The sequence below is a fragment of the Taudactylus pleione genome, unplaced genomic scaffold (assembly GCF_031769625.1).
Source record: "Taudactylus pleione unplaced genomic scaffold, aTauple2 ptg000376l, whole genome shotgun sequence".
Lineage (NCBI taxonomy): Eukaryota > Metazoa > Chordata > Amphibia > Anura > Myobatrachidae > Taudactylus > Taudactylus pleione.
In genome coordinates this window covers 506,593-526,683 of record NW_028284777.1, presented here as the reverse complement: position 1 = coordinate 526,683, position 20,091 = coordinate 506,593, and positions in this window count along the sequence as shown.

Genomic DNA, 20,091 nt, shown 5'->3' with positions numbered 1-20,091 from the left:
CCTTGGCTCGGGGGCGGGGTATAGGAGGGGGACCTAGTGCATCCTGGGAGGCTGAAAGCTTAACTCTTTGGTGCCCTGCGACTGACGTCACACCTATACCCCAAGGTATCCTGTGGAACCCTATGGACTTCGTAGAAATAGAGATAACAAGGGTAAGTTCTTACCATATCTCATATTTTTGTGAGGTCTCCTTGAATCCAGACTTCTACTCATGGCAACGGTCAAAGAGGAACCAACGGAAAAGAGGAGACCCAGAACAGGTAATTAATGTTTATTAATTACCGGTAATTCTCAGGCTAGACTGGTTCTAGTCCTGCAGAGGCACGATGATATGTTCCCGCTATACATTGATACTTAAAAAAATGTCTAATTGCATGGACTCTTCTACTTATGCGACACTGTGATTTTTTAGTGTCAGATATACAGTAATTCTGTTTATCTCAGGGTGCAGTATATCTCAGCTGTTCACTCTCCCTGTTTTACTCCATAAATCACACTTTTTAGTCAAAATCCCCAACAGCATTACACTCACCTTCCCAACCAAGAATCTTGAGGGTGGTTTTTCAAACACCTGGGCTTAATGTTGGGAAAATGTGAATCTTTTCATTAGAAGTTTTGCCTCCAATGTCTAATATTTAAAGATAGATCATAGATAGATAGGTAGCTCGATCATTGATAAATAGACACTAGTTAGATACAGATGTGTCTGCATACATCTATCCTCCATGCGCTATAAGACGTGTTACAAATAACGAGTGAGCGCCATGTGACTCGGTATTACAGAGCATCTTTCCATGCGACTTTTGCCCTTAAAATGTGTCTTTATTTGCAAAGCGATGTGATTAGGATGCAAAAGCAGCTTCTACTGATTAAAATGATATTCGGCATGCCTATATTCTGTGTGTGTGACTGCGGCTGTAGGGAGACTAGGTGTATGTGAACACATCTGTAGATTGCCCATATATAGATAGATATAAAAATAGATAGATAGATAGAGAGAGATAGATAGATTAGATAGAGATAGATGGATAAACAGATAGATACATAGATAGATAGATAGATATAGAGATAGATCGATAGACAGACAGATAGATAGGCAGACACTATTTCTTTGGCACTTATGACTCGTCTGTCGCTGTGTTGCTAGTTATCATGTCTCGCTTTGTATGTGTTGCTAGTTGTGTAAGCATGTGGTAGGGAGTATAGACTGTAAACTCCATTGGGGCAGGGACTGAAATTAATGGCCAAACATTTTTTGTAAAGTGCTGAGGAATGTATGTGCGCTATATAACAAACTGGTAATAAATAATAATAAATAATTAGATACAGATACGTCCACATACATCAGTCCTCCATGTGCTTTGAGATGTGTTACAAATAATGGGTGAGTACAATGTGACTCTGTAGCACAGAGCATCTTTCCAGGTAACTTTTTCCATTAATATGTGTCTTATTTGCAAAGCGATGCGAATAGGACGCAAAAGCAGCTTCTACTGATTAAAATGATATATGGCATGCCTACTGTATAATCTGTGTGCGACTGAGCTGTATCTGCATGCGATATGCAACTTTACAGTGTCACAGCCGCTGACGCTGTAATGTAGCATTTTGCATGCAGATATATCCGCAGTCGCACACAAAACATAGGCATGCCACAGATCTTTTTAATCAGCATAAGCTGGTTGCCCATTCTATTTTGTATCACTTTGCAATTAAGACACATTTTAAGGGGAAAAGTTACACGAAAAGACGCTCAGTTCTACTGTGTTGTGCCACAGTATAACTCTACTAGAAGGACTGTTTAACGCGAGGGGAGACTAGGTGTATATGAACACATCTGTTTGTTGCCCATATATAGATATATAGATAGATAGATATAGATAGATAGACAGATAGGCAGACACTAGTTCTTTAGCACTTATGACTCGTCTTTCGCTGTGTTGCTTGTTATCATGTCTCGCTTTGTATGTGTTGCTAGTTGTGTAAGCATGTGGTAGGGAGTATAGACTGTAAGCTCCATTGGGGCAGGGACTGAAATTAATGGCCAAACATTTTTTGTAAAGTGCTGAGGAATGTATGTGCGCTATATAACAAACTGGTAATAAATAATAATAAATAATTAGATGCAGATACGTCCACATACATCAGTCCTCCATGTGCTTTGAGATGTGTTACAAATAATGGGTGAGTACAATGTGACTCTGTAGCATAGAGCATCTTTCCAGGTGACTTTTTCCATTAATATGTGTCTTATTTGCAAAGCGATGCGAATAGGACGCAAAAGCAACTTCTACTGATTAAAATGATATATGGCATGCCTAATGTATAATCTGTGTGCGACTGAGCTGTATCTGCATGCGATTTGCAACTTTACAGTGTCACAGCCGCTGACGCTGTAATGTAGCATTTTGCATGCAGATATATCCGCAGTCGCACACAGAACATAGGCATGCCACAGATCATTTTAATCAGCATAAGCTGGTTGTCCATTCTATTTTGCATCACTTTGCAATTAAGACACATTTTAAGGGGAAAAGTTACACGAAAAGACGCTCAGTTCTATTGTGTTGTGCCACAGTATAACACTACTAGAAGGACTGTTTAACGCGAGGGGAGACTAGGTGTATATGAACACATCTGTTGGCTGCCCATATATAGATATATAGATAGATAGATATAGATAGATAGACAGATAGGCAGACATTAGTTCTTTAGCACTTAAGACTCGTCTTTCGCTGTGTTGCTTGTTATCATGTCTCGCTTTGTATGTGTTGCTAGTTGTGTAAGCATGTGGTAGGGAGTATAGACTGTAAACTCCATTGGGGCAGGGACTGAAATTAATGGGCAAACATTTTTGTAAAGCGCTGCGGAATATATGTGTGCTATATATCAAACTGGTAATAAATAATAATAAATAATTAGATACAGATACGTCCACATACATCAGTCCTCAATGTGCTTTGAGATGTGTTACAAATAATGGGTGAGTACAATGTGACTCTGTAGCACAGAGCATCTTTCCAGGTGACTTTTTCCATTAATATGTGTCTTAGTTGCAAAGCGATGCGAATAGGACGCAAAAGCAGCTTCTACTGATTAAAATGATATACGGCATGCCTACTGTATAATCTGTGTGCGACTGAGCTGTATCAGGCTGCGATATTCAACTTTACAGTGTCACAGCCGCTGACACTGTAATGTAGCATTTTGCATGCAGATATATCCGCAGTCGAACACAGAACATAGGCATACCACAGATCATTTTAATCAGCATAAACTGCTTGTCCATTCTATTTTGCATCACTTTGCAATTAAGACACATTTTAAGGGGAAAAGTTACACGAAAAGTCGCTCAGTTCTATTGTGTCGTGCCACAGTATAACACTACTAGAAAGGCTGTTTAACGCGAGGGGAGAGTAGGTGTATGTGAACACATCTGTTGGTTGCCCATATATAGATAGATAGATATAGATAAATAGAGAGATATAGTCCAAATTCACCCTACCAACAAGGACAGGCCCAACTGAGATATATTTGCATGTATAGTGTATAGCAAGAACATGTTATCGCGCCTCCCAATCTTTTTTTCCAGATGGGCCTTTTCCATGAATCAAATTGTGAGGTCAGCATCTAAGCAAACTACAACGCTGGACTTTTGTGAGGTCTCCTTGAATCCAGACTTCTACTCATGGCAACGGTCAAAGAGGAACCAACGGAAGAGGAGACCCAGAACAGGTAATTAATGTTTATTAATTACCGGTAATTCTCAGGCTAGACTGGTTCTAGTCCTGCAGAGGCACGATGATATGTTCCCGCTATACATTGATACTTAAAAAAATGTCTAATTGCATGGACTCTTCTACTTATGCGACACTGTGATTTTTTAGTGTCAGATATACAGTAGTTCTGTTTATCTCAGGGTGCAGTATATCTCAGCTGTTCACTCTCCCTGTTTTACTCCATAAATCACACTTTTTAGTCAAAATCCCCAACAGCATTACACTCACCTTCCCAACCAAGAATCTTGAGGGTGGTTTTTCAAACACCTGGGCTTAATGTTGGGAAAATGTGAATCTTTTGATTAGAAGATTTGACTCCAATGTCTAATATTTAAAGATAGATCATAGATAGATAGGTAGCTCGATCATTGATAAATAGACACTAGTTAGATACAGATGTGTCTGCATACATCTATCCTCCATGCGCTATAAGACGTGTTACAAATAACGAGTGAGCGCCATGTGACTCTGTATTACAGAGCATCTTTCCATGCGACTTTTGCCCTTAAAATGTGTCTTTATTTGCAAAGCGATGTGATTAGGATGCAAAAGCAGCTTCTACTGATTAAAATGATATTCGGCATGCCTATATTCTGTGTGTGTGACTGCGGCTGTAGGGAGACTAGGTGTATGTGAACACATCTGTAGATTGCCCATATATAGATAGATATAAAAATAGATAGATAGATAGAGATAGATAGATAGATTAGATAGAGATAGATGGATAAACAGATAGATACATAGATAGATAGATATAGAGATAGATCGATAGACAGACAGATAGATAGGCAGACACTATTTCTTTGGCACTTATGACTCGTCTGTCGCTGTGTTGCTAGTTATCATGTCTCGCTTTGTATGTGTTGCTAGTTGTGTAAGCATGTGGTAGGGAGTATAGACTGTAAACTCCATTGGGGCAGGGACTGAAATTAATGGCCAAACATTTTTTGTAAAGTGCTGAGGACGCTATATAACAAACTGGTAATAAATAATAATAAATAATTAGATACAGATACGTCCACATACATCAGTCCTCCATGTGCTTTGAGATGTGTTACAAATAATGGGTGAGTACAATGTGACTCTGTAGCACAGAGCATCTTTCCAGGTGACTTTTTCCATTAATATGTGTCTTATTTGCAAAGCGATGCGAATAGGACGCAAAAGCAGCTTCTACTGATTAAAATGATATATGGCATGCCTACTGTATAATCTGTGTGTGACTGAGCTGTATCTGCATGCAATATGCAACTTTACAGTGTCACAGCCGCTGACGCTGTAATGTAGCATTTTGCATGCAGATATATCCGCAGTCGCACACAGAACATAGGCATGCCACAGATCTTTTTAATCAGCATAAGCTGGTTGTCCATTCTATTTTGTATCACTTTGCAATTAAGACACATTTTAAGGGGAAAAGTTACACGAAAAGACGCTCAGTTCTACTGTGTTGTGCCACAGTATAACACTACTAGAAGGACTGTTTAACGCGAGGGGAGACTAGGTGTATATGAACACATCTGTTTGTTGCCCATATATAGATATATAGATAGATAGATATAGATAGATAGACAGATAAGCAGACACTAGTTCTTTAGCACTTATGACTCATCTTTCGCTGTGTTGCTTGTTATCATGTCTCACTTTGTATGTGTTGCTAGTTGTGTAAGAATGTGGTAGGGAGTATAGACTGCAAGCTCCATTGGGGCAGGGACTGAAATTAATGGCCAAACATTTTTTGTAAAGTGCTGAGGAATGTATGTACGCTATATAACAAACTGGTAATAAATAATAATAAATAATTAGATGCAGATACGTCCACATACATCAGTCCTCCATGTGCTTTGAGATGTGTTACAAATAATGGGTGAGTACAATGTGACTCTGTAGCACAGAGCATCTTTCCAGGTGACTTTTTCCATTAATATGTGTCTTATTTGCAAAGCGATGCGAATAGGACGCAAAAGCAACTTCTACTGATTAAAATGATATATGGCATGCCTAATGTATAATCTGTGTGCGACTGAGCTGTATCTGCATGCGATATGCAACTTTACAGTGTCACAGCCGCTGACGCTGTAATGTAGCATTTTGCATGCAGATATATCCGCAGTCGCACACAGAACATAGGCATGCCACAGATCATTTTAATCAGCATAAGCTGGTTGTCCATTCTATTTTGCATCACTTTGCAATTAAGACACATTTTAAGGGGAAAAGTTACACGAAAAGATGCTCAGTTCTATTGTGTTGTGCCACAGTATAACACTACTAGAAGGACTGTTTAACGCGAGGGGAGACTAGGTGTATATGAACACATCTGTTGGTTGCCCATATATAGATATATAGATAGATATAGATAGACAGATAGGCAGACATTAGTTCTTTAGCACTTAAGACTCGTCTTTCGCTGTGTTGCTTGTTATCATGTCTCGCTTTGTATGTGTTGCTAGTTGTGTAAGCATGTGGTAGGGAGTATAGACTGTAAACTCCATTGGGGCAGGGACTGAAATTAATGGGCAAACATTTTTGTAAAGCGCTGCGGAATGTATGTGCGCTATATATCAAACTGGTAATAAATAATAATAAATAATTAGATACAGATACGTCCACATACATCAGTCCTCAATGTGCTTTGAGATGTGTTACAAATAATGGGTGAGTACAATGTGACTCTGTAGCACAGAGCATCTTTCCAGGTGACTTTTTCCATTAATATGTGTCTTATTTGCAAAGCGATGCGAATAGGACGCAAAAGCAGCTTCTACTGATTAAAATGATATATGGCATGCCTACTGTATAATCTGTGTGTGACTGAGCTGTATCTGCATGCAATATGCAACTTTACAGTGTCACAGCCGCTGACGCTGTAATGTAGCATTTTGCATGCAGATATATCCGCAGTCGCACACAGAACATAGGCATGCCACAGATCTTTTTAATCAGCATAAGCTGGTTGTCAATTCTATTTTGCATCACTTTGCAATTAAGACACATTTTAAGGGGAAAAGTTACATGAAAAGACGCTCAGTTCTACTGTGTTGTGCCACAGTATAACACTACTAGAAGGACTGTTTAACGCGAGGGGAGACTAGGTGTACATGAACACATCTGTTGGTTGCCCATATATAGATATATAGATAGATATAGATAGATAGACAGATAGGCAGACATTAGTTCTTTAACACTTAAGACTAGTCTTTCGCTGTGTTGCTTGTTATCATGTCTCGCTTTGTATGTGTTGCTAGTTGTGTAAACATGTGGTAGGGAGTATAGACTGTAAACTCCATTGGGGCAGGGACTGAAATTAATGGGCAAACATTTTTGTAAAGCGCTGCGGAATGTATGTGCGCTATATATCAAACTGGTAATAAATAATAATAAATAATTAGATACAGATACGTCCACATACATCAGTCCTCAATGTGCTTTGAGATGTGTTACAAATAATGGGTGAGTAGAATGTGACTCTGCAGCACAGAGCATCTTTCCAGGTGACTTTTTCCATTAATATGTGTCTTAGTTGCAAAGCGATGCGAATAGGACGCAAAAGCAGCTTCTACTGATTAAAATGATATACGGCATGCATACTGTATAATCTGTGTGTGACTGAGCTGTATAAGGCTGCAATATTCAACTTTACAGTGTCACAGCCGCTGACACTGTAATGTAGCATTTTGCATGCAGATATATCCGCAGTCGAACACAGAACATAGGCATGCCACAGATCATTTTAATCAGCATAAACTGCTTGTCCATTCTATTTTGCATCACTTTGCAATTAAGACACATTTTAAGGGGAAAAGTTACACGAAAAGTCGCTCAGTTCTATTGTGTCGTGCCACAGTATAACACTACTAGAAAGGCTGTTTAACGCGAGGGGAGAGTAGGTGTATGTGAACACATCTGTTGGTTGCCCATATATAGATAGATATAGATAGATAGAGAGATATAGTCCAAATTCACCCTACCAAGAAGGACAGGCCCAACTGAGATATATTTGCATGTATAGTGTATAGCAAGAACATGTTATCGCGCCTCCCAATCTTTTTTTCCAGATGGGTCTTTTCCATGAATCAAATTGTGAGGTCAGCATCTAAGCAAACTACAACGCTGGACTTTTGTGAGGTCTCCTTGAATCCAGACTTCTACTCATGGCAACGGTCAAAGAGTAACCAACGGAAGAGGAGACCCAGAACAGGTAATTAATGTTTATTAATTACCGGTAATTCTCAGGCTAGACTGGTTCTAGTCCTGCAGAGGCACGATGATATGTTCCCGCTATACATTGATACTTAAAAAAATTTCTAATTGCATGGACTCTTCTACTTATGCGACACTGTGATTTTTTTAGTGTCAGATATACAGTAATTCTGTTTATCTCAGGGTGCAGTATATCTCAGCTGTTCACTCTCCCTGTTTTACTCCATAAATCACACTTTTTAGTCAAAATCCCCAACAGCATTACACTCACCTTCCCAACCAAGAATCTTGAGGGTGGTTTTTCAAACACCTGGGCTTAATGTTGGGAAAATGTGAATCTTTTGATTAGAAGATTTGCCTCCAATGTCTAATATTTAAAGATAGATCATAGATAGATAGGTAGATCGATCATTGATAAATAGACACTAGTTAGATACAGATGTGTCTGCATACATCTATCCTCCATGCGCTATAAGACATGTTACAAATAACGAGTGAGCGCCATGTGACTCTGTATTACAGAGCATCTTTCCATGCGACTTTTGCCCTTAAAATGTGTCTTTATTTGCAAAGCGATGTGATTAGGATGCAAAAGCAGCTTCTACTGATTAAAATGATATTCGGCATGCCTATATTCTGTGTGTGTGACTGCGGCTGTAGGGAGACTAGGTGTATGTGAACACATCTGTAGATTGCCCATATATAGATAGATATAAAAATAGATAGATAGATAGAGATAGATAGATTAGATAGAGATAGATGGATAAACAGATAGATACATAGATAGATAGATAGATAGATAGATAGATATAGAGATAGATCGATAGACAGACAGATAGATAGGCAGACACTATTTCTTTGGCACTTATGACTCGTCTGTCGCTGTGTTGCTAGTTATCATGTCTCGCTTTGTATGTGTTGCTAGTTGTGTAAGCATGTGGTAGGGAGTATAGACTGTAAACTCCATTGGGGCAGGGACTGAAATTAATGGGCAAACATTTTTTGTAAAGTGCTGAGGAATGTATGTGCGCTATATAACAAACTGGTAATAAATAATAATAAATAATTAGATACAGATACGTCCACATACATCAGTCCTCCATGTGCTTTGAGATGTGTTACAAATAATGGGTGAGTACAATGTGACTCTGTAGCACAGAGCATCTTTCCAGGTGACTTTTTCCATTAATATGTGTCTTATTTGCAAAGCGATGCGAATAGGACGCAAAAGCAGCTTCTACTGATTAAAATGATATATGGCATGCCTACTGTATAATCTGTGTGTGACTGAGCTGTATCTGCATGCAATATGCAACTTTACAGTGTCACAGCCGCTGACGCTGTAATGTAGCATTTTGCATGCAGATATATCCGCAGTCGCACACAGAACATAGGCATGCCACAGATCTTTTTAATCAGCATAAGCATGTTGTCCATTCTATTTTGTATCACTTTGCAATTAAGACACATTTTAAGGGGAAAAGTTACACGAAAAGATGCTCAGTTCTACTGTGTTGTGCCACAGTATAACACTACTAGAAGGACTGTTTAACGCGAGGGGAGACTAGGTGTATATGAACACATCTGTTTGTTGCCCATATATAGATATATAGATAGATAGATATAGATAGATAGACAGATAAGCAGACACTAGTTCTTTAGCACTTATGACTCGTCTTTCGCTGTGTTGCTTGTTATCATGTCTCGCTTTGTATGTGTTGCTAGTTGTGTAAGAATGTGGTAGGGAGTATAGACTGCAAGCTCCATTGGGGCAGGGACTGAAATTAATGGCCAAACATTTTTTGTAAAGTGCTGAGGAATGTATGTACGCTATATAACAAACTGGTAATAAATAATAATAAATAATTAGATGCAGATACGTCCACATACATCAGTCCTCCATGTGCTTTGAGATGTGTTACAAATAATGGGTGAGTACAATGTGACTCTGTAGCACAGAGCATCTTTCCAGGTGACTTTTTCCATTAATATGTGTCTTATTTGCAAAGCGATGCGAATAGGACGCAAAAGCAACTTCTACTGATTAAAATGATATATGGCATGCCTAATGTATAATCTGTGTGCGACTGAGCTGTATCTGCATGCGATATGCAACTTTACAGTGTCACAGCCGCTGACGCTGTAATGTAGCATTTTGCATGCAGATATATCCGCAGTCGCACACAGAACATAGGCATGCCACAGATCATTTTAATCAGCATAAGCTGGTTGTCCATTCTATTTTGCATCACTTTGCAATTAAGACACATTTTAAGGGGAAAAGTTACACGAAAAGACGCTCAGTTCTATTGTGTTGTGCCACAGTATAACACTACTAGAAGGACTGTTTAACGCGAGGGGAGACTAGGTGTATATGAACACATCTGTTGGTTGCCCATATATAGATATATAGATAGATATAGATAGACAGATAGGCAGACATTAGTTCTTTAGCACTTAAGACTCGTCTTTCGCTGTGTTGCTTGTTATCATGTCTCGCTTTGTATGTGTTGCTAGTTGTGTAAGCATGTGGTAGGGAGTATAGACTGTAAACTCCATTGGGGCAGGGACTGAAATTAATGGGCAAACATTTTTGTAAAGCACTGCGGAATGTATGTGCGCTATATATCAAACTGGTAATAAATAATAATAAATAATTAGATACAGATACGTCCACATACATCAGTCCTCAATGTGCTTTGAGATGTGTTACAAATAATGGGTGAGTACAATGTGACTCTGTAGCACAGAGCATCTTTCCAGGTGACTTTTTCCATTAATATGTGTCTTATTTGCAAAGCGATGTGAATAGGACGCAAAAGCAGCTTCTACTGATTAAAATGATTTACGGCATGCCTACTGTATAATCTGTGTGTGACTGAGCTGTATCTGCATGCAATATGCAACTTTACAGTGTCACAGCCGCTGACGCTGTAATGTAGCATTTTGCATGCAGATATATCCGCAGTCGCACACAGAACATAGGCATGCCACAGATCTTTTTAATCAGCATAAGCTGGTTGTCCATTCTATTTTGTATCACTTTGCAATTAAGACACATTTTAAGGGGAAAAGTTACACGAAAAGACGCTCAGTTCTACTGTGTTGTGCCACAGTATAACACTACTAGAAGGACTGTTTAACGCGAGGGGAGACTAGGTGTATATGAACACATCTGTTTGTTGCCCATATATAGATATATAGATAGATAGATATAGATAGATAGACAGATAAGCAGACACTAGTTCTTTAGCACTTATGACTCGTCTTTCGCTGTGTTGCTTGTTATCATGTCTCGCTTTGTATGTGTTGCTAGTTGTGTAAGAATGTGGTAGGGAGTATAGACTGCAAGCTCCATTGGGGCAGGGACTGAAATTAATGGCCAAACATTTTTTGTAAAGTGCTGAGGAATGTATGTACGCTATATAACAAACTGGTAATAAATAATAATAAATAATTAGATGCAGATACGTCCACATACATCAGTCCTCCATGTGCTTTGAGATGTGTTACAAATAATGGGTGAGTACAATGTGACTCTGTAGCACAGAGCATCTTTCCAGGTGACTTTTTCCATTAATATGTGTCTTATTTGCAAAGCGATGCGAATAGGACGCAAAAGCAGCTTCTACTGATTAAAATGATATTCGGCATGCCTATATTCTGTGTGTGTGACTGCGGCTGTAGGGAGACTAGGTGTATGTGAACACATCTGTAGATTGCCCATATATAGATAGATATAAAAATAGATAGATAGATAGAGATAGATAGATAGATTAGATAGAGATAGATGGATAAACAGATAGATACTTAGATAGATAGATAGATATAGAGATAGATCGATAGACAGACAGATAGATAGGCAGACACTATTTCTTTGGCACTTATGACTCGTCTGTCGCTGTGTTGCTAGTTATCATGTCTCGCTTTGTATGTGTTGCTAGTTGTGTAAGCATGTGGTAGGGAGTATAGACTGCAAGCTCCATTGGGGCAGGGACTGAAATTAATGGCCAAACATTTTTTGTAAAGTGCTGAGGAATGTATGTACGCTATATAACAAACTGGTAATAAATAATAATAAATAATTAGATGCAGATACGTCCACATACATCAGTCCTCCATGTGCTTTGAGATGTGTTACAAATAATGGGTGAGTACAATGTGACTCTGTAGCACAGAGCATCTTTCCAGGTGACTTTTTCCATTAATATGTGTCTTATTTGCAAAGCGATGCGAATAGGACGCAAAAGCAACTTCTACTGATTAAAATGATATATGGCATGCCTAATGTATAATCTGTGTGCGACTGAGCTGTATCTGCATGCGATATGCAACTTTACAGTGTCACAGCCGCTGACGCTGTAATGTAGCATTTTGCATGCAGATATATCCGCAGTCGCACACAGAACATAGGCATGCCACAGATCATTTTAATCAGCATAAGCTGGTTGTCCATTCTATTTTGCATCACTTTGCAATTAAGACACATTTTAAGGGGAAAAGTTACACGAAAAGACGCTCAGTTCTATTGTGTTGTGCCACAGTATAACACTACTAGAAGGACTGTTTAACGCGAGGGGAGACTAGGTGTATATGAACACAACTGTTGGTTGCCCATATATAGATATATAGATAGATATAGATAGACAGATAGGCAGACATTAGTTCTTTAGCACTTAAGACTCGTCTTTCGCTGTGTTGCTTGTTATCATGTCTCGCTTTGTATGTGTTGCTAGTTGTGTAAGCATGTGGTAGGGAGTATAGACTGTAAACTCCATTGGGGCAGGGACTGAAATTAATGGGCAAACATTTTTGTAAAGCACTGCGGAATGTATGTGCGCTATATATCAAACTGGTAATAAATAATAATAAATAATTAGATACAGATACGTCCACATACATCAGTCCTCAATGTGCTTTGAGATGTGTTACAAATAATGGGTGAGTACAATGTGACTCTGTAGCACAGAGCATCTTTCCAGGTGACTTTTTCCATTAATATGTGTCTTATTTGCAAAGCGATGCGAATAGGACGCAAAAGCAGCTTCTACTGATTAAAATGATATACGGCATGCCTACTGTATAATCTGTGTGTGACTGAGCTGTATCTGCATGCAATATGCAACTTTACAGTGTCACAGCCGCTGACGCTGTAATGTAGCATTTTGCATGCAGATATATCCGCAGTCGCACACAGAACATAGGCATGCCACAGATCTTTTTAATCAGCATAAGCTGGTTGTCCATTCTATTTTGTATCACTTTGCAATTAAGACACATTTTAAGGGGAAAAGTTACACGAAAAGACGCTCAGTTCTACTGTGTTGTGCCACAGTATAACACTACTAGAAGGACTGTTTAACGCGAGGGGAGACTAGGTGTATATGAACACATCTGTTTGTTGCCCATATATAGATATATAGATAGATAGATATAGATAGATAGACAGATAAGCAGACACTAGTTCTTTAGCACTTATGACTCGTCTTTCGCTGTGTTGCTTGTTATCATGTCTCGCTTTGTATGTGTTGCTAGTTGTGTAAGAATGTGGTAGGGAGTATAGACTGCAAGCTCCATTGGGGCTGGGACTGAAATTAATGGCCAAACATTTTTTGTAAAGTGCTGAGGAATGTATGTACGCTATATAACAAACTGGTAATAAATAATAATAAATAATTAGATGCAGATACGTCCACATACATCAGTCCTCCATGTGCTTTGAGATGTGTTACAAATAATGGGTGAGTACAATGTGACTCTGTAGCACAGAGCATCTTTCCAGGTGACTTTTTCCATTAATATGTGTCTTATTTGCAAAGCGATGCGAATAGGACGCAAAAGCAACTTCTACTGATTAAAATGATATATGGCATGCCTAATGTATAATCTGTGTGCGACTGAGCTGTATCTGCATGCGATATGCAACTTTACAGTGTCACAGCCGCTGACGCTGTAATGTAGCATTTTGCATGCAGATATATCCGCAGTCGCACACAGAACATAGGCATGCCACAGATCATTTTAATCAGCATAAGCTGGTTGTCCATTCTATTTTGCATCACTTTGCAATTAAGACACATTTTAAGGGGAAAAGTTACATGAAAAGACGCTCAGTTCTACTGTGTTGTGCCACAGTATAACACTACTAGAAGGACTGTTTAATGCGAGGGGAGACTAGGTGTATATGAACACATCTGTTGGTTGCCCATATATAGATATATAGATAGATATAGATAGATAGACAGATAGGCAGACATTAGTTCTTTAGCACTTAAGACTCGTCTTTCGCTGTGTTGCTTGTTATCATGTCTCGCTTTGTATGTGTTGCTAGTTGTGTAAGCATGTGGTATGGAGTATAGACTGTAAACTCCATTGGGGCAGGGACTGAAATTAATGGGCAAACATTTTTGTAAAGCGCTGCGGAATGTATGTGCGCTATATATCAAACTGGTAATAAATAATAATAAATAATTAGATACAGATACGTCCACATACATCAGTCCTCAATGTGCTTTGAGATGTGTTACAAATAATGGGTGAGTAGAATGTGACTCTGCAGCACAGAGCATCTTTCCAGGTGACTTTTTCCATTAATATGTGTCTTAGTTGCAAAGCGATGCGAATAGGACGCAAAAGCAGCTTCTACTGATTAAAATGATATATGGCATGCCTACTGTATAATCTGTGTGTGACTGAGCTGTATCAGGCTGCGATATTCAACTTTACAGTGTCACAGCCGCTGACGCTGTAATGTAGCATTTTGCATGCAGATATATCCGCAGTCGCACACAGAACATAGGCATGCCACAGATCTTTTTAATCAGCATAAGCTGGTTGTCCATTCTATTTTGTATCACTTTGCAATTAAGACACATTTTAAGGGGAAAAGGTACACGAAAAGACGCTCAGTTCTACTGTGTTGTGCCACAGTATAACACTACTAGAAGGACTGTTTAACGCGAGGGGAGACTAGGTGTATATGAACACATCTGTTTGTTGCCCATATATAGATATATAGATAGATAGATATAGATAGATAGACAGATAAGCAGACACTAGTTCTTTAGCACTTATGACTCGTCTTTCGCTGTGTTGCTTGTTATCATGTCTCGCTTTGTATGTGTTGCTAGTTGTGTAAGAATGTGGTAGGGAGTATAGACTGCAAGCTCCATTGGGGCAGGGACTGAAATTAATGGCCAAACATTTTTTGTAAAGTGCTGAGGAATGTATGTACGCTATATAACAAACTGGTAATAAATAATAATAAATAATTAGATGCAGATACGTCCACATACATCAGTCCTCCATGTGCTTTGAGATGTGTTACAAATAATGGGTGAGTACAATGTGACTCTGTAGCACAGAGCATCTTTCCAGGTGACTTTTTCCATTAATATGTGTCTTATTTGCAAAGCGATGCGAATAGGACGCAAAAGCAGCTTCTACTGATTAAAATGATATTCGGCATGCCTATATTCTGTGTGTGTGACTGCGGCTGTAGGGAGACTAGGTGTATGTGAACACATCTGTAGATTGCCCATATATAGATAGATATAAAAATAGATAGATAGATAGAGATAGATAGATAGATTAGATAGAGATAGATGGATAAACAGATAGATACTTAGATAGATAGATAGATATAGAGATAGATCGATAGACAGACAGATAGATAGGCAGACACTATTTCTTTGGCACTTATGACTCGTCTGTCGCTGTGTTGCTAGTTATCATGTCTCGCTTTGTATGTGTTGCTAGTTGTGTAAGCATGTGGTAGGGAGTATAGACTGTAAACTCCATTGGGGCAGGGACTGAAATTAATGGCCAAACATTTTTTGTAAAGTGCTGAGGAATGTATGTGCGCTATATAACAAACTGGTAATAAATAATAATAAATAATTAGATACAGATACATCCACATACATCAGTCCTCCATGTGCTTTGAGATGTGTTACAAATAATGGGTGAGTACAATGTGACTCTGTAGCACAGAGCATCTTTCCAGGTGACTTTTTCCATTAATATGTGTCTTATTTGCAAAGCGATGCGAATAGGACGCAAAAGCAGCTTCTACTGATTAAAATGATATATGGCATGCCTACTGTATAATCTGTGTTTGACTGAGCTGTATCTGCATGCGATATGCAACTTTACAGTGTCACAGCCGCTGACGCTGTAATGTAGCATTTTGCATGCAGATATATCCGCAGTCGCACACAGAACATAGGCATGCCACAGATCATTTTAATCAGCATAAGCTGGTTGTCCATTCTATTTTGCATCACTTTGCAATTAAGACACATTTTAAGGGGAAAAGTTACACGAAAAAACGCTCAGTTCTATTGTGTTGTGCCACAGTATAACACTACTAGAAGGACTGTTTAACGCGAGGGGAGACTAGGTGTATATGAACACATCTGTTGGTTGCCCATATATAGATATATAGATAGATATAGATAGACAGATAGGCAGACATTAGTTCTTTAGCACTTAAGACTCGTCTTTCGCTGTGTTGCTTGTTATCATGTCTCGCTTTGTATGTGTTGCTAGTTGTGTAAGCATGTGGTAGGGAGTATAGACTGTAAACTCCATTGGGGCAGGGACTGAAATTAATGGGCAAACATTTTTGTAAAGCACTGCGGAATGTATGTGCGCTATATATCAAACTGGTAATAAATAATAATAAATAATTAGATACAGATACGTCCACATACATCAGTCCTCAATGTGCTTTGAGATGTGTTACAAATAATGGGTGAGTACAATGTGACTCTGTAGCACAGAGCATCTTTCCAGGTGACTTTTTCCATTAATATGTGTCTTATTTGCAAAGCGATGCGAATAGGACGCAAAAGCAGCTTCTACTGATTAAAATGATATACGGCATGCCTACTGTATAATCTGTGTGTGACTGAGCTGTATCTGCATGCAATATGCAACTTTACAGTGTCACAGCCGCTGACGCTGTAATGTAGCATTTTGCATGCAGATATATCCGCAGTCGCACACAGAACATAGGCATGCCACAGATCTTTTTAATCAGCATAAGCTGGTTGTCCATTCTATTTTGTATCACTTTGCAATTAAGACACATTTTAAGGGGAAAAGTTACACGAAAAGACGCTCAGTTCTACTGTGTTGTGCCACAGTATAACACTACTAGAAGGACTGTTTAACGCGAGGGGAGACTAGGTGTATATGAACACATCTGTTTGTTGCCCATATATAGATATATAGATAGATAGATATAGATAGATAGACAGATAAGCAGACACTAGTTCTTTAGCATTTATGACTCGTCTTTCGCTGTGTTGCTTGTTATCATGTCTCGCTTTGTATGTGTTGCTAGTTGTGTAAGAATGTGGTAGGGAGTATAGACTGCAAGCTCCATTGGGGCAGGGAGTGAAATTAATGGCCAAACATTTTTTGTAAAGTGCTGAGGAATGTATGTACGCTATATAACAAACTGGTAATAAATAATAATAAATAATTAGATGCAGATACGTCCACATACATCAGTCCTCCATGTGCTTTGAGATGTGTTACAAATAATGGGTGAGTACAATGTGACTCTGTAGCACAGAGCATCTTTCCAGGTGACTTTTTCCATTAATATGTGTCTTATTTGCAAAGCGATGCGAATAGGACGCAAAAGCAACTTCTACTGATTAAAATGATATATGGCATGCCTAATGTATAATCTGTGTGCGACTGAGCTGTATCTGCATGCGATATGCAACTTTACAGTGTCACAGCCGCTGACGCTGTAATGTAGCATTTTGCATGCAGATATATCCGCAGTCGCACACAGAACATAGGCATGCCACAGATCATTTTAATCAGCATAAGCTGGTTGTCCATTCTATTTTGCATCACTTTGCAATTAAGACACATTTTAAGGGGAAAAGTTACATGAAAAGACGCTCAGTTCTACTGTGTTGTGCCACAGTATAACACTACTAGAAGGACTGTTTAACGCGAGGGGAGACTAGGTGTATATGAACACATCTGTTGGTTGCCCATATATAGATATATAGATAGATATAGATAGATAGACAGATAGGCAGACATTAGTTCTTTAGCACTTAAGACTCGTCTTTCGCTGTGTTGCTTGTTATCATGTCTCGCTTTGTATGTGTTGCTAGTTGTGTAAGCATGTGGTAGGGAGTATAGACTGTAAACTCCATTGGGGCAGGGACTGAAATTAATGGGCAAACATTTTTGTAAAGCGCTGCGGAATGTATGTGCGCTATATATCAAACTGGTAATAAATAATAATAAATAATTAGATACAGATACGTCCACATACATCAGTCCTCAATGTGCTTTGAGATGTGTTACAAATAATGGGTGAGTAGAATGTGACTCTGCAGCACAGAGCATCTTTCCAGGTGACTTTTTCCATTAATATGTGTCTTAGTTGCAAAGCGATGCGAATAGGACGCAAAAGCAGCTTCTACTGATTAAAATGATATACGGCATGCCTACTGTATAATCTGTGTGTGACTGAGCTGTATCTGCATGCGATATGCAACTTTACAGTGTCACAGCCGCTGACGCTGTAATGTAGCATTTTGCATGCAGATATATCCGCAGTCGCACACAGAACATAGGCATGCCACAGATCATTTTAATCAGCATAAGCTGGTTGTCCATTCTATTTTGCATCACTTTGCAATTAAGACACATTTTAAGGGGAAAAGTTACACGAAAAGACGCTCAGTTCTATTGTGTTGTGCCACAGTATAACACTACTAGAAGGACTGTTTAACGCGAGGGGAGACTAGGTGTATATGAACACATCTGTTGGTTGCCCATATATAGATATATAGATAGATATAGATAGACAGATAGGCAGACATTAGTTCTTTAGCACTTAAGACTCGTCTTTCGCTGTGTTGCTTGTTATCATGTCTCGCTTTGTATGTGTTGCTAGTTGTGTAAGCATGTGGTAGGGAGTATAGACTGTAAACTCCATTGGGGCAGGGACTGAAATTAATGGGCAAACATTTTTGTAAAGCACTGCGGAATGTATGTGCGCTATATATCAAACTGGTAATAAATAATAATAAATAATTAGATACAGATACGTCCACATACATCAGTCCTCAATGTGCTTTGAGATGTGTTACAAATAATGGGTGAGTACAATGTGACTCTGTAGCACAGAGCATCTTTCCAGGTGACTTTTTCCATTAATATGTGTCTTATTTGCAAAGCGATGCGAATAGGACACAAAAGCAACTTCTACTGATTAAAATGATATATGGCATGCCTAATGTATAATCTGTGTGCGACTGAGCTGTATCTGCATGCGATATGCAACTTTACAGTGTCACAGCCGCTGACGCTGTAATGTAGCATTTTGCATGCAGATATATCCGCAGTCGCACACAGAACATAGGCATGCCACAGATCATTTTAATCAGCATAAGCTGGTTGTCCATTCTATTTTGCATCACTTTGCAATTAAGACACATTTTAAGGGGAAAAGTTACATGAAAAGACTCTCAGTTCTACTGTGTTGTGCCACAGTATAACACTACTAGAAGGACTGTTTAACGCGAGGGGAGACTAGGTGTATATGAACACATCTGTTGGTTGCCCATATATAGATATATAGATAGATATAGATAGATAGACAGATAGGCAGACATTAGTTCTTTAGCACTTAAGACTCGTCTTTCGCTGTGTTGCTTGTTATCATGTCTCGCTTTGTATGTGTTGCTAGTTGTGTAAGCATGTGGTAGGGAGTATAGACTGTAAACTCCATTGGGGCAGGGACTGAAATTAATGGGCAAACATTTTTGTAAAGCGCTGCGGAATGTATGTGCGCTATATATCAAACTGGTAATAAATAATAATAAATAATTAGATACAGATACGTCCACATACATCAGTCCTCAATGTGCTTTGAGATGTGTTACAAATAATGGGTGAGTAGAATGTGACTCTGCAGCACAGAGCATCTTTCCAGGTGACTTTTTCCATTAATATGTGTCTTAGTTGCAAAGCGATGCGAATAGGACGCAAAAGCAGCTTCTACTGATTAAAATGATATACGGCATGCCTACTGTATAATCTGTGTGTGACTGAGCTGTATCTGCAT